Source organism: Moschus berezovskii, chromosome 15 (genome assembly GCF_049115385.1).
Source record: "Moschus berezovskii isolate FMDL1 chromosome 15, NW_MosBer_1.0, whole genome shotgun sequence".
Lineage (NCBI taxonomy): Eukaryota > Metazoa > Chordata > Mammalia > Artiodactyla > Moschidae > Moschus > Moschus berezovskii.
The window spans coordinates 7,352,279-7,378,409 of NC_142474.1; the positions used below are offsets into that span (position 1 = coordinate 7,352,279).

At 51.1% G+C, this 26,131-nt stretch overlaps 1 protein-coding gene across 9 annotated transcripts in view; it reads left to right on the top strand.

Moving 5' to 3' along the window:
* The first annotated feature begins 16,611 nt into the window (after window positions 1–16,611).
* SULF2 (sulfatase 2) overlaps window positions 16,612–26,131 on the top strand; it is a 128,251-nt gene continuing 118,731 nt past the window's right edge. For 7 of the 9 annotated variants that reach the window (XM_055438617.2, XM_088843690.1, XM_088843693.1 and 4 more), the window contains exon 1: window positions 17,370–17,502. The gene's annotated coding sequence lies outside the window, so the exon portion shown is untranslated. Of the gene's footprint in view, window positions 16,923–16,970; window positions 17,109–17,369; window positions 17,503–26,131 lie in introns of those variants that run through there. The other 2 variants (XM_055438624.2, XM_055438610.2) reach the window with 2 other exon arrangements.

Genomic DNA, 26,131 nt, shown 5'->3' on the forward strand with positions numbered 1-26,131 from the left:
GGAACTGACTTCAGAATGAAACCACAACAGCGGATGGCAAAGCAGAGAAGCTGATGTGGTGTATAACGCTGAATCCCTGGATCCAGCCACTGAACCCACCCTGAAGTTCTCCTGATGGGTAGGCTCTGTGACGAGAGAAATTCTTTTGAGGTATAAATCGGATACATTTGGGGTTTCGGTTCCATGCTGACAAATGCAAGTAAATGGACACATCATCCTTTCCTAAAAACCTTCTCTGACCCCCCAGGCCCCAGCGATCCCTCCCCACTCTGAACCTCAGGACCTTCCTTGCTGCGTGAATCCACGGCACCCTGTGTGGTCTTTCTGTCTCCCATCAGCCATGAGCGGGCTGAGAAAAAGAGCTGACTCATCTCTCTCCCCTCCTGAGCCCAGGGCCTTGCACTTAGTAGGCGCTTTGTAACTTTCATTGCACAGATAAATGCATATTCTTGCTGCAGTTGCTTTAGAAAGCCAGATAGAGGGTGAAGACACTGTTTTGCTTTTTGTTTTTAAGAAACGCATCACGGAGATGTAAACTGCTATGTTAGACAACACTGCGGTGCTTTGATGCCAGTGAAGACGGGTTTTAAGATGTTTTATTTTATTGGGACAAACAGCACGTCCATAAAACCCTTATCCGTCTTTTTCCCAGTCGATGGCATTTGAAGACTCAGTAATTTCCTTCCTACAACTGATATCCCTCTTTAACATTCAAACTCCCTCTAACAGATGTAGCACTTTCCAACCAACCCATCTGGACAGGTGGCAGCCAGGCTTAATCGCCGCCATGGGCCTGGGGCATTCTGGGCGCTGCCAGAATGTTCATCCGTTTATTCTTTAACTGCAGGAGCTGCCTATCCTTAGGGAGAATGAACCCCAGCCATCAGAATAAAATGCTGGCTGAGTCTGTAAACGAGAAAGTCAAAAGGCCCCTGAAGACTTTAGAGATAGGATTTCAGGAAGGCAGTGTTGGTTCCCGGGTAAATTCAAGGTTACTGTTCCAGGGCACTCTTGCAGATGGCCAGGGGCTGCAGGGCCTAAGAGTGAGGACCCCCCAGCATCAGAGCCAAAAGTGTAGGTTTCCAGTGCCCCCATTTCCACCCAAGCTTGTCACTCTCATAGTAAAAGGCAACTCCATCCTTCCAGGCAATTGGGCCAAATCTTGAGGTTGGTCTAGATGTTTCTCTTCCTCTTATTCCCCGACGTTCAATCTATCAACCAATCCTGTTGGCTTTACCTTTAAACCTCAGCTGTAATTTGATCACCTCCCAGCTCCACCACAAACGGTTCAAGCATCCATTATCTCTCACTGGACTGTGGCAGTAGCCTCCTTACTGGTCTCCCTGCATTGACTCTCCCCTGTCCCCCGCTCCAACCCAGTTCATCCTCCATAGGCAGCCAGAGGAATCATTTCGAATGCCATGTCAAAATCTACACATACATTGATACACAATATTTGTCTTTCTCTTAATGACTTACTTCACTCTGTACAATAGGCTCTAGGTTCATCCACCTCATTAGGACTGAGTTGAATGCATTCTTTTCTATAGCTGAGTAATATTCCATTGTATATATGTACCATAATTTCTGTATCTGTTCATCTGTCAATGGACATCTAGGTTGCTGCTGCTGCTGCTAAGTCACTTCAGTCGTGTCCGACTCTGTGTGACCCCATAGACGGAAGCCCACCAGGCTCCCCCGTCCTTCCATACAAAAACCAGCATGATATTGTAAAGCAGTTATCCTCCAATTACATTTTTTAAAAAAACCCACAAATTGCTTTGCCGTGGGCAAGAAAGCCCTTCCTCATCTCAACTGTCGCTCCTCTCTCCCTTCCTCCCTTTACGTTCACCTTCCTGGGGTAGGCCAAGAATGTGCCCGCCACAGGGCCTTTGCACATGCTGTTCCCTCTGTCTGGAATATTTTTCCTCCAGATACGCACATGAAAGACTCTCTTAATTTCTTCAGGCTTCTGCCCAAAGGGTGCACCTCAGAGAGGACTTCCAGGCCCCCCAGTCCAAAGTAGCCCCCCAAGAACTCTCTATCTCAAAACCCTGCCTGATGTTTATAGCTCTATTACTACCGAAAATAGCACACACTTAAATATGTATATCATTGATGCTTTTGAACTGTGGTGCTGGAGAAGACTCTTGAGAGTCCCTTGGACTGCAAGGAGATCCAACCAGTCCATCCTAAAGGAGATCAGTCCTGGGTGTTCTTTGGAAGGACCGATGCTAAAGCTGAAACCCCAATACTTCGGCCACCTCATGCGAAGAGTTGACTCACTGGAAAAGACCCTGATGCTGGGAGGGATTGTGGGCAGGAGGAGAAGGGGATGACAGAGAATGAGATGGCTGGATGGCATCACCGACTCGATGCACATGAGTTTAGGTGAACTCCGGGAGCTGGCGATGGACAGGGAGGCCTGGCGTGCTGTGATTCTTGGGGTCGCAAAGAATCAGACACGACTGAGTGACTGAACTGAACTGAACATGTGTATAAGTGTGGATACGCCTATCTGCGTGTGTATGCGCACACATATATATGTCTGCACTTGTGTTGGATGGGGGTGCCTTACTGTTCCCTGCCCCACTCCCTGCTCCACTGGACTGTCAGCTCCTGAGAACTGGGCTTTGGTCTGTTTCATTCACAGCTGACTTCCTGGTGCCCGGCACACAGGTGGCGCTCAGCGAAGAGTGGTCGAACGAACGGACTGGACGAGTAGACGACGCTGTCTTCTGAGAGCCCTGCCTCCAAGGGGAACTCGGGGCAGAAGTACAGGAGATGGCCTGGCCCAGGGTGTCTGACCCCCAGGCTGGACCGTTTGCCCGGCATCCCTCCAGGAGGATCCTCTAAGACTCCACTGTGTTTGTGACTTAGCACAAAGGATCGCTCAGCAACTATGTAGCCACAGGAATTATTGTGGAAGCCAGAGCCCAGCCAGACCCTGCTGATGCACTTTCCCAGAACAAGAGTCTCAGATCACCAGGTCTGCTCTGCAGAGATCAAATCTGGAGAGTTACCACCGGCAGCCCTTCTGTCCAGCAGGACAGAGCGGCACCGTCAGAGGCGCGTGGAGAGCTTGATGAACCGGAGGCCCCATCTCAGGCACCCACACTCCGGGAGAGGAAACTGAAGGGTGGCAGGGAGATGTGACTGGATGTAGACTCATGGTGCTGGGTCGTAGCCGGCCGAGACCAGCTTCCTCCCAGGCCAGGGCGCCTTCCTAACGCAGGTTTCTCAGAGCCTTGGCCTTGATCCCTTCCCTCACTCCTGGTGAGTCAGTGGGGCAGGGTCACTAGAGCCCAACTTGGCAAGTGAGGAAAACTGAGGCACGGCCAAGGTAAGTGACTCACCTTTCTTCAAAGGGCTCATTACCAAGGGGTGATTACAGGTGGTTACAGTGTGGGCTGGAGCCAGAAATCTGGGCTGGGTCCCAGCTCGGCCACTTTCAAGCTGAGAAATCGCTAACCTCCGTGTGCCTCAGCGTTTCCTTCTGTAAAATGGGTAATGAGCATAATTGACCCGTGGCTCTTCACAAGCATGAAGAAACCCAGGCATTACCGTGGGGAGGAGCTGACTTTGGAACCGGATGACCAGTCAAACCACCAGCCCCTCCACTCTCTTCCTCTAAGAACCCGGGCATGTCACCAACTGCCTTCTGCAAACAGAGAAGATAGCGGCGCTTCTGCACAGGATTCTTATGAGGATTAATTAAGATTTGTGGGTTGTTTTTTTTTTTTATAAAATTTGCTTGTAGTGCCTCCACAGAGCAAGCACATTGTGGTAGTTTTTAAATAGAATACACACTGTGCATGAAAAGTTCTCAGACTAGCGTCTGATGCCTGTGCACCCAATGAAGTTCAGCTGCTCTGATTTTTTTTAATTTTTATTTTGTATTGGAATATAGCCAATTAACAAGGCTATATTAATTTCAGTTGTACAGCAAAAGGACCATACATGTGGTGGCTCAAATGGTAAAGAATCTACCTGCAATGCAAGAGACCCCAGTTCTTTCCCTGGGTCCAGAAGATCCCCTGGAGAAGGGAATGGCAACCTACTCCAGTATTCCTGCCTGGGAAATCCCATGGACAGAGGAGCCTGGCAGGCTGCAGTCCCTGGGGTCGCAAAGCGACGGACAGGACTGAGTGGCTTTCACTTTCACATACATGGAGCCATTCGCCCCCAAACTCCCTTCCTATCTAGGCTGCCGCAAAGCGTTGGTACTGCTCTAATTTTTATTGACAAAGACAGACCAGACCCAGGAGGCGCCCTAACCCGTTGGCTCCGCCCCCATTCAACTCACACCCCTAGGCCCACGCATCCAGCTTCCTCCATCCATCTGGACCATCTCTCCTGCGAGGCCAGGTCTGCTCCCCCCATTCCTGTCTCCTCACTCCCGATTTCCTCCAGACCCTCTCCCACACCTACGACCACACACGCACACACTCCCATTCGTTCATACTGGGCCTCAAGCATGGACAGGACGCTGAAAAGTGGAAGGAGCAAGGGGTGGTGGCCGGAACGGCGTGGACAATAACCAAGACAAGATCGCACTCGGCAGGAGCGAGAAGGGGGCTCCGGCGGACAAAGGGCCAGTGAGAAATGATTGGATCCAGAGAGCTAATGGACACCAGAAGGAATGGGCCTGAGCCGCCCGTGCAGAGGGGCCTTTATCCCTCAGGCCAGCGCCCTGCTTGTTCCAGCCCCCACCTGCCACCTGTCTGATGCAGGACAACCTGGGATGTGCTTAATGTTCTCTTAAACCAGATGTCTTAATTATGTAAATTTATTTTAACAGCAAGCCTTATATACTTGACTTAATTGGAAAAATAAATTAGAAACTGTGGCAGTATTATACATTGCAGTGAGGTCCAATTGTACAGGAAGGCTTGAAGCCCAAGGCCAGATCTCTTTTAGTCCAAAAAGGAGATGATCAAGTGTGAGAAAGGAGGTAAAAGCAAGGCTTTTCTCCTTGAGGTAAAGGAGGACTTGAAAGGACTGATTTTCTAACCATGTGCCTCCATGTTACATCAGGAGGGTCTGAGTCACTTGCAAAGTGTCACCTGTCACCACCTCCCTGGGGAGCAGGCACTGTCTGTGCCCTGCACATGGCCCTGGAAACCCTCAATGGGCTCAGCCCACTTCCCAGCACCGCTATTTGCGTCTCATTGCCTGAAGACGTCTGTCCACAACCTCAGCAGATCGCTTTGCCCCACACAGGGAAGATCGAAGGTGCCAGGGAACTGATACTCCCTCCAGCAACCCCCAAGAGTGGCATGTAGGTGTCGGGGCTCCCTCGATCCTGGGGTAATTCGTCCACCTGGGAGACCTCCATCTCCCAGACTTTCTCCCTGCGGTGCCACTCCAGCTGTCCTCTGAACCAGCAGGGTTAATCACTCGGCCCAAATCATCATCTTCCTTTCTCTCTCTCACTTCCTGCTCCCTCCCAGAGTTTCCTGGAATCACCTCCCCAGTAAATGACTTGCTCTTGAATTCTCATCTCAGAGTCTGCCCCCGGGACATCCCAGACTAAGGCAGGGATCATCAGTGACATTCATCCCCCCCTGCCCCCGGATGTCAGACCCCAAATATGAGAGACTCAGTCTCTCAGACTCTTCTCAGGGACCTAGAAGACAGGATGTCTCTTACAACAGAATGTGAAATCAACGCATGGAGAAACCTGCACAACAGTTGGCTCTGGGAGGGGCTAGATTTTCCATGAAATACCGTCATATGGCATTGATTACTGAAAGTGAAACTAGAATGGGGTCCAACAGATCAGCAGCTGGAAAAACGCAGTCTGCCTGTGCCCTGGAGCTTGGGTTTGGATGGTGCCAGGGCACTCAAGGGGAGCCCAGTCAGACCCCACTGCTATTGTCAGAGGCGATGCTGGAGGGGATCGCAAGGGCTTGCCACCCTCCCTGGGCAGGCATTTAAGAAAGGCAATCACCAGGAACTCCCAGCGGATTAGGCTGGGTGGGGAGGAGGTTGAGGAAGAGGGTGATTTCTGTCTTATAATGAATGGAAGTGTCAGTCGCCCCAAAGACAAACACGGCAGGAAGAGCAGGTTCGGGGAGAGAGGTCACGAGCTCAGACTCAGGCATGTTGAACTTGAGCTGCCTTCCAAAGATCCAGGTGAAGATGTCAGGAAGCCTGTTGGATATATGGGACCAGAACCCAGCGACGAGGCAGGAAGAACAGAGGCCACCTGCCGGCAGAGGTGAGTGAGGGAGGGGTGGATTTGAACAGGTGTGTGTGTGGGGGGGTGATTTTTCTTTCTAATTGTGGTAACACACACACAACATAAAATTTCCCATCTTAACCATCATTAGACTCTTAGCTTACTTCTACCCTTTGGCTATTGTGAATAATGCTGCTATGAATACAGGTATATAAACATCTCTTTGAGACCTGGTTTTCAATTCTTTGGAGCATGTACCCAGAAGTAGAACTGCTGAATCCTGTGATAATTCTGTTTGTAATTCTTTAAGGAACTCCTGTACTGTTTTCCCCGTGGCTGCACCATTTTGCATCTCTACCAACAGGGCACAGAAGTTCCAATTTCTCCACATCTTTAGCAACACTTGCGATGATTATTTTGGGGGAGTTTTTGATAGCAGCCATTCTAATGGGTACAAGGTGGTGAAGAGGTATTAAATTACAGATGTGGAAAAGGCACAGAGGAAGAAAAGGACTCGAGCACCATTTTAAGAAGGCAGGGATACTTGGATCATCATCAGCCTTGTGACCCCCAGACCTGTTAGGGGTGCTCTAGGCTGCAAGTTTTAACGCCATGAGGTCCTTATTGTCTTCCTCTCCATAGGAGGGCCTGATGGTTGGGCAGTGCAGGCTCTTTTCTGCTCGACCATCCTGGGCCGGTCAGGCACATCACCCGCTCCTGGCCATACGATGCCTTTGTCTCCAGCACCAGGCATCTGAAGACACACCACCACCTCTGGAACAGAGGCAGGAGCTCCACCTTCTGAGAATCCAACCTTTTTAGCAGGAAGAACAGTATCTCCTCAAAGCCCCCAGCAGATACCTCCTTACATTTCACGGGCTAGAACTGACGATGTGCCACGCATATGATTGGTAGTTGGGGTGTGGGGTTGTTGTTGCTAAGTTGCTCAGGCGTGTCCGACTCTTTGTGACTCAATGGACTGTAGCCCGCCAGGCTCCTCCATACATGGGATTTTCCCGGCAAGAATACTGAAGTGAGTTGCCATTTCCTCTTCCAGGGCCCAGGGATCAAACCCATGTCTCCTGTGCCTCCTGCTTTGCAGGTGGATTCTTTACCCACTGAGACTTCGGGGAAGCCCTGCGCCATCGGGGAAGCCCAGGGTGTGGGAGGTGGATGTTATACTAGACTGCTGGCCCCGCCTCCAGAGCTTCGGATTCAGTGAGTCTGGGGTGGAGCCCAAGAATTTGCATTTCTAACAAGTTTCATGCTGATACTGATGTTGTGGGTCCAGGAACTACCCTTTGAGAAGCCCCAGTTTACAATCCTCAGCCACCCCTTGAGTGGGTTATATTGATTGCCACCACACACACACACAAAAATCAAGTTTCTACTGGCAAAGGGAAAAAAGAAGCAGATGCAGGAAAGAACTAAAATGTTCTGCCCCAAATTCTCTGTCGAACCTGGTATGGTGTCTTTTTCACCTACTGGACTCGAAGCCTCTGGGAGCTGGAGTCATGAAAGTCATCTTTGGGGTCCTGTGGTTTGAGGCTTAGTTCCTGAGTGTAGCAACTTTAACAGATTTGTTAAGTGAATGAACAGATGAGTGTCTCATCAAGGCCACACGAGGAGGCTGTGTGCTGGGACAGCCCTGGTCAAAACACCTTCCTTTCACAGCAGTTCTAAGGCACAGGGCCAGCCCCGCCCCCACCAGCTTAGCCATATGGCTTCCCCCAAAACAGCTCACCTGGCTTCCCTCTCAACAGCCTGGCTGAGGCAGACAGCCTGTGGACTTCAGTCCCAAATAGTGTCAGTGAATGGCTCACAGGTGCATGGTCCCTGTTTGAGAAAAAAAGCCAAGCCCTCGATGCTTCCTGTCTAAACAGGCAATATCAGCTTATGATTCCTTATGAGTCCAAGTGAATGCTGCTGTACCCAGGCCGAACTGATTCCTTATCCACAGTTTCCTGATGGCTAGTAAGATCAAAGAAGAGAACTGTCCTGCATAGAGTTTACCCTTTCATTTCAGCTCACATTCCCATTTGAATATTTGAATGATAGGCATGAAGGGAGTGAAGTGGCAGGGAGGGGGGTGCAGGGGAGGAGGTGGTATGAGATTTGGGCGCCCATTTAACAGATGAACAAACAGAGGCTCAAGGTCATGCAACAGGGAATCAGAATCAGAGCCCAAGTCTCCTGACCTCAGGCATCTGTGATCTAGCTGTTCGTGAATGGATAAAATGGAAGTGGTTTTTCTGCTTCAATCAGAAGACTCAGTAAGCAAAGGCACAGAGCCACTCCTGTGACTGCATTAGCCACATGAAATTGGTTAATTTGTTGATTGAGGCCCCAGGGCAGGATTAGGGCATCCAGATGGCTGGAGTCTGGAGAATTCTGTGACATTCCCCATCTAATCCCGCCTTTGAAAGTTTGGTGAAAATTCTGGAGTCTGAGCTCCCTGGAACCTTGGAGAAGTCCCTTCTCTTCTCAGATCCTTGGTTCCCTAACTTGGAGGAGGAGGATTAAATGAGAGACACTGAGTGCTCAGCCCACCTGCTGGCATGCTACAGGTGGAGGAAGTATTTGTCTTTTATGGCCACTCAATTCCTCCTCTCTCCATTTTCCTAATAGCTCCCAAAGGAATGGGCTTCCCAGGTGGCCCATTTCGCAGGTGGCAAACAATCCACCTGCCAATGCTAGAGCTGCAGGAGATGCGGGTTGATCCTGGGTCAGGATGATCCCCTAGAGGAAGAAATGGCAACCCACTCCAGTATTCTTGCCAGGATAATCGCATGGACAGAGGAGCCTGGTGGGCTACAGTCCATGGGGTTGCAAAGAGTCGGACACGACTGAGCGACTGAGCACACACATGCAGGGATCCTGTCTTCCCAGGCCAATTCCAGAAACTCCAGTTCCTGCACCTCTTTGCAGCTGGGATACAGTCACACAGCCCAGTTCCCACCAATCAGATACATCAGTGGGAGACAAAAATTCAGAAGGCAGCTTTGTGTGGTGGCCACTGTGCCCAAGGGATTTGAGCGTCTGCAGAAAATACTCTGGCAAGGCTGTGGACCCTTTTGGGGGTTCAGCAGCGGTCGGACCTCCGTGTCCGGGCCCAGTTTCATCAGGACAGACACAGCAGCCTTGGTGCGTTCCCAGAGCAGCCCCCCACCCCCGCCACCAAATCTCCTGCTGCCTAGCTTGGAGCCTGCGTTCCAACACTCCGCCCAAACTACGCAAGGATTTGGAAACACTTGATATCTTTTAACAAATCCCTTTCTTGCTCTAACTAGCGAGTAGGTCTATTGTTTGCAGCCCAGCCCACATGCAGGAAGTGTTCTCTAAACGCAGGTGCAGTGCTCCTGAGTCACTCTCTCCAAGGTGCAGAGGACAGAGGATGAACGCAGCTCTGGACTGCAGCCTCTGCCTGCAGTCTTGGTCAGCAGCCCAGCCTGGGTGGCCACGAGTGCCTGCCAGAGACTCAGACGACCGAACGGGTATCGGCACAGAGAGATGAGTCGCTGAGAGCGCGCTCAGGATGGCGATAAAGCTGAGGCCGGAGGACGGCGCTGTGAGGCCGGAAGACACCTCTCCGGGCAGAGCCAGGGCGCGAGGCCCTGCTGGGAGGAAGGTAAGGGGACACTTTGGGGGTCCCCAGACACCGAGCCAGACAGAGCCTCTGGCCCAGCCGCTCTGCAGAGTCCTCCCAGGCTCAGGGAGCTGCCCCAAGCTGGAAAGCGCAGGGCCCCGGGGCCGTTCCTCTCCGCTGTTTTCACGCTGCTGTGCTGTGCGTCCCTGGGGATGGTGCTCCACCCCTCTGGCAACAGTGACCCCTCCGTGGGCCTGGCTCCCCACACCCACCCCAGTTCCCAGCCGCCACTCTCCCCTCCAAATCTACAGGGGAGGTAGGATGCGTGGACTGGGGAACGGACACAGGCCTCTCCCTCCAGGAGGAACCGTGGAATGTCGCCCACCGCCAGTGCTGGACACCCCAGATGGACCTTTCTAGACCAAGGTCTGGGCTTCGGCCAAGCCGTCTCAGCAGCCCGACCTCCATCCCTCTTGCTACCCACCTCACCCTCCCACAACCAAAACTTCTGTGTGTGCTCATTTACATTCTTTTTTAATTTGTATTTTATATTGGACTATAGCCGACTTAAAATGGTGTGTTAGTCCCAGATGTACAGCAAAGTGATTCAGTTATACATACACCTATTCATTTGCACTCTTTCAAATTAAAAGTAGATTCATTTATTTCATTGTCAACCAGGAACCTCAGCACCTTCTGGTCCACTTTATGGCTCTCTCCTCTGTTTTACAAGGGCCCCCCACACCCCAAGCAGGGCTCTCTGCCCAGCCATGGGTTAGAGTCACCTGGAGAGCTTTAAAATGACCCCTGCCCGAGAGGGATCTTGTTATGAAAGGTGGATAAAGTTCTAGAACTGGATTCTGGTAATGGTTGCACAACCCTGGAAATTTAAAAACAATTCAGTGGTACACTCAAAATGAATGAATTTTATGGTGTCTGAATTATACCTTCAGAAAGTTTTTTTTTTTTAATACTCATGTCTTTTCCTGATTTCCTAACTCATCTGTTATTGCAACCTTAGCTGAAAAACATGTATTTACCTATGTGCCCCTGCATATCAGACATCCAGCACTGACTATCCTTTTCTAAAAATGTACAAGCCAGTGATAAGGTAAAATTCATAACAGAGTCTGTCTACTTGAAGGGAGTTGGTGGAGGGGGGAGCCTACAGAGTAAGAGCCTAGGTCACTGAGTTCATGCTCCTCTGGACACAGACCCTGCTCTCCTGAAGCTACTGTGGGTTGGAGGTGGGCAGGGGGAATAGAGCTCAAAACAAATACGCAGACATAAAACAAATACAGAATTTCATTAAGCAACATGTAATAGAAAGACGATAAAATGGGGAGGGAAGACACAGAGTAAGGGAGATCAGAGAACAACTTTAGGTAAAACAGGAGAGAACTCTCAGGCAGGTGACGTTTGAGCTGAGATCAAATGATGACAAGTTCATAGAGCAAAGTCTAGGGAAAGAGTATCCCATGAAGAAGGCCCAGTAAGTGCAAAGATCCTGAGGCAGGCAAAGACTTAAAGAACAAAGCAAGAGAAACGCCTGGGGTTCTTAATGTGAGCAAGTGGGGGAGTGGGTATGGAATAACTGTCCATTCTCTTAGGTATGACAATGTGGGGAGGTCATCTGAGAGACGAGTGTATCCTTAGGACATGCCCACTCAGGTCCTGAGCAGTGATGGGCCATGAGGTCCTCAGTTCAGTTCAGTTCAATTCGGTCGCTCAGTCATGTCTGACTCTTTGCAACCCCATGGGCTGCAGCATGCCAGGCTTCCCTGTCCATCACCAACTCCCGGGAGCTTGCTCAAACTCATGTCCATCGAGTCAGTGATGCCATCCAACCATCTCATCCTCTGTCATCCCCTTCTCCTCCCGCCTTCAATCTTTCCCAGCATCAGGGTCTTTTCCAATGAGTCAGTTCTTCACAACAGTTAGCCAAAATATTGGAGCTTCAGCATCAGTCCTTCCAATAAATATTCAGGACTGATTTCCTTTAGGATTGACTGGTTTGATCTCCCTGCATTCCAAGGGACTCTCAAGAGTCTTCTCCAACACCACAGTGCAAAAGAATCAATTCTTCTGGGCTCAACTTTTTTTATGGTCCAACTCTCATATCCATACATAACCACTGGAAAAACCATAGCTTCGACTAGACAGACCTTTGTTGGCAAAGTAATGTCCTTTTTAATATCTTGTCTAGGTTTGTCATAGTTTTTCTTGAGGTCCTCAGCTTCCTTTCAAATGGTTCAGCAACATATCAGGACAAAATATCAACAACTGTTGATTTCAGGTATAGCATATTCACTGTGCTATTCTTTCCATTTTTGGTTTGAAATTTTCATAATAAGAGAATTACAAGAACAGAGAAAGATGTGGGGAGGTGGCCAGGATAAGCACCATGTAGATCTTGTATTCAGGAATTTGGATTTTCACCTAAGCAGAAGGGATTGTAAGCCTCGGAGTGGCATGATCTGGTTTGCCTGGCATCAAAGCAATTGCCTTGGATGTCTACCATCAGGTTTTACAGATGATGGAGGAGTCTCTCTAGAGGCCCATGGGAGCATGTTTCTGATTCTGATTCAATGAACATTCCCAGCCAGGCACTGTGTGTGCATTTACCTTACCTTCATTAATCTCACTTAGACCACATGAAAACCTGCAATGCCCTCAATATTATCCTCAATTCTTAAAAATGAGGAAACTGAGACCCGAGGTGATCAGCTAAGGAGTCACCAGCCAGTGTGGACAGAGTCCAGATCAGTTAGAACTTTAGCCCTGGGGCAGTGCTGAGTCATTATTCCACTTCTCCTAAACCAACCTCCGACATTAATCATAACTGATAAATTAATTGATTCATTACAGTCAAAGTTCCAAAGTGATTTTTCTGGAAGGCAACTGTAAAATGAGGAGTGCTCTCACAGAGCGAGGCTAAATTTAATTGCACTTATGGTCCGATGGACCCTGCTTGTCTCTATAAAAAAGATTGCCCACCAGAGACCCACAGGCTCTGCCTTGCCCTCGGAGATCTGCAGCTGTGGTACCCGAGGGTGGGGGCGGCAGCACCCGCACTAATTCTCAATTACACAAGCTTGTGTGTCTGTTTCAACCCATCACAGATTACATGAAATTCACATATTTAATCTTTCTTGCCCTCTTATGCAAAAGCGAACTATCGGTATATTGTTAGGCCACAAGACAAATCGTCACTGTTATCCACGGTCTTAACTGGAGGCAGCCTGACTGTCTTTCGTTAGCAAGAATTCCGAATAAACGCCGTTGCTCTTTGAGATCACTCATAAGCAGCCCCCAGGAGACGGCAATTATACCCGTTTATAATTCTCCTACCTCCCAATCTAACCCTTGATTCATGAATGTGCACTTTTAGGCGTCAGGCGTTAGAATAAATTAGACTATACAATTACGCGTAATTAAGGAGGGAAATGGGTACCGCGCTGCAAAGATGAGCCCTGTTTTGCTGAAGTAAAGCATGTATGTGTCAGCGTGCCAGCCTAGGGAGGCAGCATGAAATACAATTAATGTTCTTTAGACTTAATGGGGGTTTATGGTGCTGGGTTTCATTATCACAATATCTCAAGAAATGTAAACGGTTCCTCTAAGGCAATGGCAGTTCTACAGACAAGACAGCTTGGGCCTCACTGAAAACTCAGCAGAATCGACCACAAATTCACAATGTTAGGGATGGTGCTGGGATCTGTATTTTAAAACCAGTGCAAAACGGTCCCCACGGAGGGGCTGAGACGTTCCATTCCCAACCCCCTAGGGGTGACTCTGCAGCCTCTTCGGCTTTGTAGCAGCAAGGTTACAGCCAAACTCCTGTGGGTTATTGAAGCCACCTGTGCCCCACTTCTGAGGCTCTTTCACATTCCCAGGCCTCCCCTCTGTAGCCCTATTTCTACTCTTCTCCTTCACAGGCCAATTTGTTCAAGACATGTTAAAAGCCTGACTTTTACAACCCTCGTAAAATCCCATCTACTCCAATCCAAATGCAGCCAGCAGTGCCCGGACAATCAGACTGAGTTTCAGCCTCTTGGTGGAGATAAACACACAGCAGGAATTTTTTTTTTTAATTGTTACATAGGAGTACAGGGAAATGGAAGGGCATTCTGGCCGAGCCAGGTAGATAGAACAAGATGGGCATTCTGCAGAGAGGGCTGCCAAAGAAGCCACCAGAGGAAGAAAGGAGGCTTGTGGGTGTCGAGAGAAAGGTCCCCTCGAGGTTAAACCAACGAGGGGTGGGGAGTGGGGAGTGGCGTGAGGAGCCTGAAAAGCCCGACTCTCCAGCCAGGAGCAGGGCAATCACAGCGAGAGATGACGTCAGGGTGAGGGGGGACACAGAGGAGAAAGGCTGTCCTGGATGGTGCGGTTGGACACAGGAGCGGCCACAGAATCAGGAGGTGGGATGTTCTGAGAATCATCCTGAACCCCCACCCAGGTCCTGGCCCAGCAGTGGCTGAGCGACTTCCCAGGCTGGGGGGCATCTGAGCCCCTGAGGCACCTTGTGTTTCCCAGGAGGACCCTGCGCTCCCAAATGGGGCCAGGAGTTCCCACCTGCCTGCAGGGAACCTGGGAAACTTAGGCCGAGGCCTCGTACCCAGATGACCATGGGTTTGCTGAGAATTACGGGGAAAAGATCGTGGCCAAAGGGCATTTTGCAGACCCTTGGGCCCCATGAGTGTCTGAGCTGGTGAGTTAAATCCTGACCTGAAGCTGGATCCACAGCATCTGCCTGCAGTAGACACATGCCTGATTGCACACACACACACAGAGGCATATGTAAACACACACAAAGAGGCACTCACACACAAGATCCATCCCCTTCTTCCTCAAAAAGGATAAGAGGCGAGCCACAGACATCATGTTTGGTCTTTGAACAGCAACAGCTAAAAGAACTATCCAAAACTATCCAAAACAGATAATCAAATGACACCATCTCAGCCCGGCCTACAGCCCCATGTAGGCAATCGTGAGCTGCCCCTCCACAACTGGGGTTCCCTGATGAGCGGACAAGGATGCAGAAGACTGTGGCACAGCCCACCTAGGGAAGGGAGAACCATGTTCGTAAATGTGAGGCCTCAAGGAAGGCAATGCGGTTTTGAACTTTTGGGGGATGGGATTCCCCTTGACCTCTGAAATGCTCCCCAGAACCCAACACAAAAAGCAAGCAAAAGGCAGATCTCACCTCCCTCCTCCACCCCTCGCCCCTGAGACACCCCGATGGGGCTCTGAGTTCCCAGTGAGAAAACTGCTGCCACAGTGAAAATGTGTCCCAAAGTCAGGCACTGCCTCGAGTGGGTCAGAATCCCATTTGTCAACTTTGTGACCCTTGACCTTTCTGAGCATCAGTTTTTTTGAAAGATGAAGAGGATTACATGAGATAACCTGCTGTAAACACTCGGGCGTGAGCCATAGAACTGCACCATCCAGTATGGGATCCCCTGGCCCCACGGGGCTGGTCCGAATTGAGAGCTGCTGTAAGTGTAAAACACACACCAGATTCCCCAGACTTAATAAGACAAAAATGTAAGATATCTCATTAATAGTTTGCATATTGATTACATGTTGAATTGATACTATTTTGTATATACTAAGTTAAAAAACTATATTATTAAAATTAAGTTCACTTTTTTTTTCAATTCATCTAACAGAAAATGTTAAACTACATACATAGCCAGCTATATGCTTTATGCTTCTCCCAGACATGATGGCAATAGGCACTCTGCAGCAAATGTGTCCCTTTTGCAAAGAGGAGGCCAAAAGGGTGGGGCGTCCCCACTATTTTTCATCAGTGATAGTGAAGAGGTAAGCCTCACGTTTTGATCCAAAGCAAAAAGAGGGCAGAAGATCAGCAACTTCAGTGGTCCCAAAAGGTGGGCACCAGAATCTGGTTTGGAAAAGCAAAGTGCCAGGTTTTTCTGATTTACTTGGACTGTCAGTTGATCTAGGGGTAGCTAAGGGAGATTATGGTGAGAGGAGTCTTCGGCCCCAGTCGGGTCAGGATGCTCAATTCGAATTTCAGATAAACAATGAAGAATTTTTTGTATAGGTGCATCCTCATGGACCTTCCCTGTGTCCAGTCGCTAAATATGACCACCCCAGCTAGCACGAAAGACTGCCCCCGAGAAAGGAGAAGCTGTGTCGGAAAGTAACAATGGCCTGGGATTGAAAAGCATAACTCTGGAGCCAAATGTCTTGGGTTCAAATCCTGAGTCCACTACTTGCACCTGTGTGACCTTGGGCCTGTTACTTAACCTCTGTGACTGGGTCTGCACGTCTGTAACATGGGTCTAATACTTCCCTCGAAAAAGTGCGGCTCGGTTCACCACCGCCGGCAAGTATACTGATGTACAGCTGAGGCTTTTTTTCTCCTAGCAACTCAGCTGCGCTTTCTGCAGCTACTAGTTGCTTCCCTGGCGGCTCTTCGCCCACCCCTATCATCCCTGCCCTCTTCTGCGAGGCTGGGGACGGGGAAAAGCGCGGTAGACAGCACCATCTTGAGTCGAATTCCTCCCCTTTCAGAGGAGGCCACTTTCTCCTTTCTTGCCTTTTCCCGGACCATTTCTGGGCAACTGGCAGCTATTTTCACGTGAGCTCAAGTTAACGTCTCGAGGAGCTCCCTGGGCGCGTGGGCAGTTCACCCTGCGATCTAGCCGCCGGCCCCGGCTCGAGCCCGAGTCTCCGAAGGCTAACGTGTGTGGTTAGAGGCGAGCGCGGCGCTTTCAGAGAAGGTCGGGTGTTTGCAGACCAGGGCGAGCCCTTGTGAAAGCAGATAAAAGAAAACATTTATTAACGTGTCATTACGAGAGGAGCGCCCGGCTGGGGCTGTCGCAAGCCCCGTGGAACACCTGGCTCCTTCGAGCTCCGAGGGAGGAGAAAAAGAAAGCGGAAAGGAGGCGAGGATTCTTTCTCTTCGTTTCCAGCCAAGTGGACCCGATCGATGGCCCTCCTGACTTTATTGCGATATTTGATTTATTAGGGATGCCCCCCTCGCGCGTGTGTGTGTTAACACACACACCCCCGCGCAAGCACGGCTCGGGCCCGCGTCCCTCCCTCATTCCCAGCTCCCGGGCGAATCCCACAGCTGTTTCAACTCTCCACCGAGGGCGAGCGGGAGCGAGTGTGTGCCGGGTGAGTGTGCGTCTGTGTCCCGGCGAGGGTGCGCGCTCGGCGCCGGGAGCGCGGCCAGCGGGGTCCCGAGGCATCGGGAGGCGGAGTGCCGCTCCGACCCCCGCTCTCCGCCACTGCCCCGTCCCGGGCCGGACTTCGGCGCAGCAGAGCCCGGGCCAGCCGGGCCGCCTGTCCTTCCAGCCCGAGGTAAAGCGCTCGCGCGCGGTGGGGCGCCGGGGTCCCCGCGGCGGCCGGCCGGCCGCTCCCCGCCCCGCGCGGAGGCTGGGGGTGCAGGCGGGGGGCCGGGCCGAGCGGGGCCCGGGGGCTGGCCCGGGTGGCGCGGCGGGGCCGGACCGGGGCGATGCGAGAGCGCCCGGGTGGGGCGCGGACCCGGACTTCGGCGCGGGCGGCGCGCCGGGGCGGGGGCGAGGGGCGGAGAGGCGGGAGGAGGCGGAGGAGGGGAGGAGGAGCGGCGGCACTCGCCGGAGATGCGGCGGCGGCAGCAGCGGCGCGGAGTCCCCTGCGCCCGGCTGCCCGGCCGGGCTGCGGCAGAGGCGGCGGCGCCCCGCGCTGGGTGAGGCCGCCGGGGCCGTGCGCGCTGGTGAGTGGGGCGCGGGGGCCAGGTGGGCAAGGCGGGGGCTCCCGGCGGCCCTCGCCGGCCCCGGAGCCAGTGCGGCCGCGAGCGCCGCCCAGGTGAGCCCGGGGCCGGTCCCGACCGCCCGGCCCTGGCCCCAGCGCGGAGCGCGGAGGTGGGACCCGGCGGGCATCCGGGTGGCGCCGGCGGGCCGCGGGAGGATGACCGGTTTGACCCCGCTGGCGGGCTGGGCGAGCGGGCAAGGACTTCCCACCGCGCCCCTGACCCGCCGACACGCCTCGCGGAGCCTTGGAGGCCTCGGGGGCCGCGCTCCTGGACTCGCGGGCCGCAGGGGAATGGCCTCCTTGACCCTTTTGAGTTTAGACCCAGCGGAGCGGCTAGTAGCCAGACCACGTGGGGCTTGTCCGGGCAGGACACGGGAAAGCGGTGGACCGGATCTTCAGAGTGGGAACTTGCAGATACCGAAAGGGCAAATAGGATTATAAAGACAAACTTCCTCCCAGGCTGGGTCAGAACCAGTTCTCATCTCCTTGTAGACAGAGGCACCGGGCGCCCGAGGATTTCGGAAGTGTGACCGTGAAGCTGCAGCGATTTCTAGGAGTGTACTTTTCTTGTTTTAAACATTCCTTGTAATAGTTCATTCATTCGTTTTACAAGCGTTTGTGAAGCACCTCCTGGTGCCTGGCACCACCATTATGTTCTAGGGAGAAGCAATGAACAGAAAACCTGGTTTCTGAGCAGTGGAAGCTCTGTAGTTCACTTGGAAGGCAGCTGGGGAAAGAGATGCAGTCTAAGGGGAGAAACCGCAAGGAGACACACGCAAATCCTGAATTTGCCCAATGATCTCTGTCTGCAGCTTCTTGTCTAGGGACTGAAGACCTCTCCGCCTGCACACAGTAGGACAAGCCCATTTTGGCAACCCCCTTTCTCCTCCTCCACCTTCCTGAGAGTTCTGAATATTCCCTGCCCCCTCTCCTCTCTGGGCAGCCTTTCCTGCAGCTTGTTTTAATCACTTTTTGAGTTAAAAGTCAATATTTAATTAACCAAGTCATTACATTCAGCTTACGTTTGAATCTGGGTATTTGCACATCTGTGCATGTTGGGGCGCCCGCCCGCACACCCCTCCATCTGTCCCCTGCTTCTCTCCCACAGGGCTGCCCTCACTGTCTTTGCGGCAGAGAAGGAAGGATGCTCTCAAGCGGGTTCTCTGGGGGCCAGAGAAGCAGGGAGCATGGGCTTTCCCTGGAGGACAGCCTGCGCCTCTCCCCAGAGCAGGAAGAGTTGCTCTCTTCTTGCAGTTTAATAGCGAAGGGGATTTCTTGCTGCATCTCCACTCCCCATTACAGAGCCACTGGAGGGTTTTAATTAAATTGAAACCATTCATTCCATGTAGAAAGAGGTGGGGGAGGAGACTAAAGATCACTTACCTGGTGAGAGAGGTTCTCCCAGGTTTGCTTGTCCATGTGTGGAAGCTAGAGCTTATCACAAGCGTCTGTCCAAGTGTGTAATTTAGTGTCCTCGTTAGCATCTTGAGGGGGGATGGCGGGCTTGGCTGATTGCTGTTGGACATTTGCATGTGAAGGATCTTCCTTGGGCCAAGTTTATGGACATAAATGCATGATGTTGGCATAGCTACAGTGGATGAGAGGCAGTGTGGCTTTGGGCTTTGTGTATATTTATTGGGGTTTTTTAATTTGAGTTTATGGCATTTTCTGAAACCTTAATTATATGTTAAGTTTTCATACTTGAAGGATGAATGATGAGTTGATTGTAGAAAGCCTCAGCCTGGAGAAGGACCCTGCGGCTGTGTGTGTGTGTGCGTGCACGCGTGCATACACACAGGCATGTGTGTGTCCCCTGCCCAACTCTTCCGTTGAACTGCCATCCTAAGGACCTAGCTGGTGTGCACTCGCACACCTGGACACTTGAAGATCCTTTGGATTTGGGAATAACATTTCCCTCTTCCTTTCCCCGGATTTGTTTGATTTATCTGCTTGGACCTGCCTCAAGGGGGCAGAGTCTGGTCTCTGGAGTTAGCCAGACGGAGAATAACGCCCAGCTCCATCCAATCTGTTCTTAGACTTCCTCCCCTCGGAAAGAGACCGAAAGCCTTACCCTGCAAAAGAATATCAGCATTTCTGACCAGCTCGTAGTTAAGAGAGAGCTTAGTCTAGACTTGAGATGACAGCTAACACTTAAGTAGCGGGTTCATGGGCCAAGCACGCTTCTAAATCCTTGTGCATAATAACATTTAATTCACACAAAACTCCCAGGACCTAGGTCTTCTGATTGTCATCGTGTTAAAGAAGAGGAAACTAAGTCACTGAGAGGATTGTGACTTTCTGACAGCAGGTCAGTCATCAAGCTGAAACTGGTGAGATCCTGGGGTGCCAGGGTCTACTCTGACCCACCGTATTCTCCCCGCTCCTTGACCTTGGCCTCTTTTCCAAGTGTAGAAACACTGCGTGCAGCAGAAGAGAACACAGTTTGACAAGCAGACTGTGAAAGGCAGAAGCCCCTCACACCTCCAGTATTGGGGAGCCTGGGCTGTGTATTTTCAATCTGAAGGCTGGGGGTGCCTTGAGGAAAACACTCGACTGCCTGGCCATGGTCCCTACTCCCTACAAGTACACACACACACACTCCTCTCATCAGGATGCAGAGGGACCCATCACGCAGGGGCTGGCGTGAAAGAACCATGAGATCTGAGGTGAGGGTTTGTGCCCCCTGAAGGTACAATGGGTGCAACTTCACCTAGAGGTGCAGCCCTCTTCTGGTTGGTGATGGGGTCGTGTGAGCCTGTCCCTGAAGGGGTGGTCCAGGAGGTCCGGGGCCCTTTGTTTCACACCTGGGCACTGTGAGACCAGTTGATGTGGAAGGTTCCATGGGCCTCCTCGTGGTGGGCCCTGGTGAGGAATCTGCAGGGCCCCTGATCTGGATTCAAGGCGCTAGCTAATTGGAAGATCATTAAGATCATTATAATTAATTGGCACCCTGATAAATGGCGTGATTGCCTAATTGGGGTGGTTGCTAGGGAACGAGGCCTCACTCGGAGCCAAAAGGGGACATGGTGTGGAGCTGGCCGCAGGTGGGTGTCAGGGTTACCAGCCCAGTCAGTTAATGGGTCGGAAGCCAGAGCCATCGCCACTCGCATCAGCTGGTGTTTACTGGGCAACTGCTTGTGTAAATCACAAGTGGATTATCAGTTAGGGGATATTTTCCTAGAAGGACTGGAAAGTAAACAGAATCTTTTTTCTTGTAAGCAACAGGAAGCTGGGGGTGGGGAGGGGAGGCGCAGGGACAGGGCGGGATCACAAATCAGTGTTAGGAGAGAAGGGGACTTACTGGCTTCCATGACCAAAAACTGCTCAGGGAACAGCTTCAGGCTCAGCTGAGTCACCGCCCAGGTTCTGGCCTGAGAATCTTCCTCTCCACCTCTGCGCTTCTTCCACGGGGCTGGTTTCTCTCTCCAGCTCTGAGGGGCAGGCAGGCTCTGGCACCGCTGTCAGGAGAGCCAGCATGCCTGGCTACCAGCCCAGCTGTGTGATCCCCGGCACGTTACTGAGCCCTGCTCTGCCTGCGTGTTTTCACCCAGCCAGTGACGATGATCACAGCACCCCTCTCCTGGCTGCAGGAAAGGATGAAATGAGATTGCCAGTGTCAAGTACTTAGCCTGGCACCTGACCCAGGCAAGCCCGGGGAAACTGACTGTTCTCGTGACTAAGGTGTCGAGTCACAAGCTGTCCCCCTCGTCCTCTCTGCTTTGAGCCCACCAGAAAAGAACAAACTTCCTTTCTGGTAATGCCCACCCAAGCCCCAGCATCTATCTGATTGGACTGTTTTATGTCACGTGCTATCTCCAAGCCGATCACTGGTCACAGAAATGAGTTGCTGACCATGGGCTTCAGGCCAGGCTCCCAGGCCCCGCCCTGTAGTCAGGGGTCGGAGCAGACCAACTGAAACCCCAAAGCCTCGGGATACCAGGGAAAGGGAGGCTGGTTGCTGGAGAGGTGACAGCCAGTGCCTGTGATGGGGGTGAGGGGGGACATGATTGTGAGAGATCATGGCTAGATGGACCTGCTTCCAATTCGGTTGAAGTCGGGACCATAGAAACAGCCTCCCCCGCCCCTTCGCTGGGTCAACAGGCATTAGAAGCTGAACTTTTCTCCCTCAGTGTCTGACGTGTGCCACCTGGCCTCAATTCTGTGCTTTCTAGTGGCCAGGGGCAGCATTTGCCCAACCTTCCACCACTAAAATTGCCTGGAGGCTTTTGTTAAAAAACAACAATTTCTAGATCCTGCTGAATCAAACTCTCAGGGAAGGCTCTGGCTGTTGGAAGGCAACCAGAGTGCTGTGTATGTGTGTTCCATGTCAGCAGCGAGGTGGAAAGAGGGCCCTCGCGAGTGTTTATTTTGTCCTCCTGTCTGTTGCAGGGGCTGCCGGAAGGCAGAGGAAATGCTGTCAGTGAGATCGGGCTTATAAAGGTGTTCTGTATAGATTGAGGGCATTCCTCTTATTTGTCAATGCACATGTGCTTACTGAGCAGCTACAGTGTGCCAGGCTCTGTGTTAGGCATTAGGATGGGTGAGAGAGAACCCTGCTGTCTTGGGATTTACATTCCAGAGGCTGAGAAGGTAATCCAGAGCACACAAGCAAGTCCGAGACTTTCAGAAAGTGACAGCCTCTGTGGTGGAAACACAGTGAAAGTCAAAAGTGTGAGTCCCTTGTCCGGCCCTTTGCAGCCCCATGAACTGTAGCCCGCCAGGCTCCTCTGTCCATGGGATTCTCCAGGCAAGAACACTGGAGTGGGTTGCCATGCCCTCCTCCAGGAACAAGATAGTAATATGACAAAAATGATGGGGTGGCGGGGCACAGCTTTTGGCAGGTGGTCAGGGAGGCCTCTCTGAGGATGTGACTTTTAAGCTGTAACCTAAACTTTTTGAGATGAGCCAACAACCTAAGGAAGATCTGAGGAAGAGCGTTCTGGGTAGAAGGAACAGCCAGTCAAAGGCCTGGAGATGGAGAGGGGTGGCCTATTTGAGACACCAGTTTAAAACACGAGGTGAAGCTCCACGGTGTGAAGGGCAGTGAGAAAGAGGGGAGTGGGGAAACGAGGTCAGTGGTGCGAAACGACGGCCAGGGCCAGACATTCAGTTTTTATTTCAAATGAAATGGAAAACCATTGGAGAGTTTTAAGTCCAGGAGTGACAAGATCGGTATTTCAGAAAGATCTCAGTGGCTACTGTGAGAAGGATGCTTTGTAAGAGGAAGCTGGAATGTGAGTTCGGGAGCTGATACTGGCCAGGATTCTGGTGGTAGCAGAGGAGATGGAGTGAAAGGGGTGAATTGGAGATGAACTTGAAGGCGGAACCAGTGAAACTTTCTGATGGATTGGATGCTCAAAGTGAGGGAAGCACTGTAATTTCCAACCAAGGATAACTTTGCCCCCCCAGGGGACATTTAGCAATGTCTGGAGACATTTTGGGGGGCTTCCCAGGTGGCGTTAATGGTACAGAACCCCGCCTGTCAATGCAAGAGAGTTAAGAGACATGGGTTTGATCCCCAGATCAGGAAGATCCCCTGGAGGAGGGCGTGGCAACCCACGCCAGCATTCTTGCTTGGAGAATCCTCATGGACAGAGGAGCCTGCTTTGGGCTACAGTTTATCAGGTCACAAGGAGTCAGACACGACTAAAGCGACTTAGCACAAAAACACGGAGACGTTTTTGATTGTCACAACTAGGGAGGGGGTGCTACTGGTAACCAGTGGGTGGAGGCCAGGGATGCTGTTAAACATCCTTCAATGTGCAAGACACCCCCAACCCAGGCAACAGAGAACGAGGCAGCCCCAATATCTCTAGGGCCGAGGAGCCAAAGATAACTGGGCAGCTTGGTGTAGGGTGATTGGTTAGAGAAGGTGAGCTGAGAAGGTTTGGAGGAGGGAGGCTGATCCAGAATTGAGTTTGGCGACGTTGGGTGTGAGATGACACTCGTCCTGGGTGGCCAAAAGCTCACTGGGTGCTGGACACACAAGTCCGGAGCTGTGTGGGGCTGGCAACTGAAATTAGAGTCATCGGAGCATCCATGTTATTTTAAGCCTTGGGACTGGACGTGATCAGTTAGGGAGGATGTGTTTTGTTCTCCTGTGGGGTTTCCGCCCTCTTCCCTCCCCACCGCAATGCCTGTCATGCATCTATTTGATGCATATTTTTAGCACATCCCACACTCTCACCTCTTTATGACGCTCCTGAGAAACTCCCAAAGGCTCAGGCTGAAACTACTGCCCCCACCCCATCCATCTCCTCGTTGCTCCGTGATTAGCAGACAGAGCTAAAAAGTCAGCACTCTGCAACAGATGCCCTTGGGAAATTGCTTAAGTTCATAAGGATCCTGGCCCTTAAACAGGCAACACAATACCTCCTTGGTAGAACAGCTGTTAGCCTGGTCTCCAGAGCGTCTCCTTCAGCCCAGACCCAGACTTCATGGAATTCTCTCTAACCAGCAGCCGCCACTGTTCTGAATTTTCCACGGTCTCTTATTATGATTCCAAAACACACGTTGCCCAGTGGCCCTGGCTTCTGATGTGTAGCTTCACCTTGCAAAAGGCCTGGATCCACGGCTTTGCACACCTGGGCCTCGCTTGAAACTTGGATGAGTTCTATCCCAAACGCTAGAGTCATTATGAAGCAGGGCTTATGTGTGTGAGTTGATGGGGAGGGCCATCCCCAGGGACCATGAGCGGTACCCAAGATGTGTTTGGCCAGGTGGAAGCCAGATGTGTTGGGGAAGAATGCTGCCAATAGCCTTTCTTATTGAATCAAGACCAGGGCCCCAGTGGGTGACTTGACCCACCTTGGCAGCCAGAGAAGGGGAGTGTTTTCTTAAAAAACAAAAGTCCAGGAGATGTTCATGCTCTGGTGAAAATTAGATCATCCAAAAGCAGCATTTCTGGCATGTTCTAGAGACAGGCAGTGTCCACAGTCTTCTGATTGCAGGCCACTTAGCTCAATATTTCAGAGAACAGGAAAACCTACTAGAGTCTTAGTGGTTTGGAGTCCTAATCATCTGAGTGTGAATCAAGATGTATTCACTACAAGTAACAGAATTCCTGGCTGAGGGTGGCTTATACGATAGAAAACACTTAAATCTCACATAACAGGAGTTCAAAGCAGGGGCGCCCAGAGGCCAATTTGTTGGTAAAATAGTGTCATCAAGAATCCAGGATATTCCTAGCCTGTTTGTCTGTCCTCAGCATGTCTTTGGTCTTTGTTGCTTCATGACCTTAGATGGCTGCCACAACTCCGGACATCACATCCCCATCAGTTCAGTTCAGTTGCTCAGTCATGTCTGACTCTGCGACCCCATGGACAGCAGCACGCCAGGCTTCCCTGTCCATCACCAACTCCTGGAGCTTGCTCACACTCATGTCCATTGAGTCGGTGATGCCATCCAACCATCCCATCCTCTGTCATCCCCTTTTCCTCCTGCCTTCAATCTTTCCCAGCATCACGGTCTTTTCCAATGAGTCACTTCTTCACATCAGGTGGCCAAAGTATTGGAGCTTCAGCATCAGTCCTTCCAATGAACACTCAGGACTGGTCTCCTTTAGGATGGACTGGTTGGATCTCCTTGCTGTCCAAGGGACTCTCAAGAATCTTCTCCAACACCACAGTTCAAAAGCATCAATTTTTTGGTGCTCAGCTTTCTTTATGGTCCAACTCTCACATCCATACATGACTACTGGTAAAACCATAGCTTTGATTAGACGGACGTTTGTTGGCAAAGTAATGTCTCTGCTTTTTAATATACTCTCTAGGTTGGTCATAACTTTCCTTCCAAGGAGTAAGCATCTTTTAATTTCATGGCTGCAGTCACCATGTGCGGTGATTTTGGAGCCCAAAACATAAAGTTTCTCACTGTTTCCATTGTTTCCCCTAACTATTTGCCATGAAGTGATGGGACCAGATGCCATGATCTTAGTTTTGTGAATGTTTAGTTTTAAGGCAACTTTTTCACTCTCCTCTTTCACTTTCATCAAGAGGCTCTTTAGTTCTTTTCTTTCTGACAAAAGGGTGGTGTCATCTGCGTATCTGGGGTTATTGTTATTTCTCCCAGCAATCTTGATTCCAGCTTGTGCTTCATCCAGCCCAGCATTTCTCATGGTGTACTCAGCATATAAGTTAAATAAGCAGGGTGACAATATATAGCCTTGACAGACTCCCTTCCCGATTTGCAGCCAGTCTGTTGTTCCGTGTCCAGTTCTAACTGTTGCTTCCTGACCTGCATACAGATTTCTCAGGAGGCAGGTCAGGTGGTCTGATATTCCCATCTCTTTAAGAATTTTCCATAGTTTGCTATGATCCACACAGTCACAGGCATTGGCGTAGTCAATAAAGCAGAAGTAGATGTTTTTCTGAAACTCTCTTGCTTTTTGGCAGTTTAATCTCTGGTTCCTCTGCCTTTTCTAAAACCAGCTTGAACATTTGGAAGTTCATGGTTCATGTATTGCTGAAGTCTGGCTTGGAGAATTTTGAGCATTATTTTGGTAGTGAGATGAGTGCAATTGTGCAGTAGTTTGAACATTCTTTGCATTGCCTTTCTTTGGGATTGGAATGAAAAATGACCTTTTACCGTCC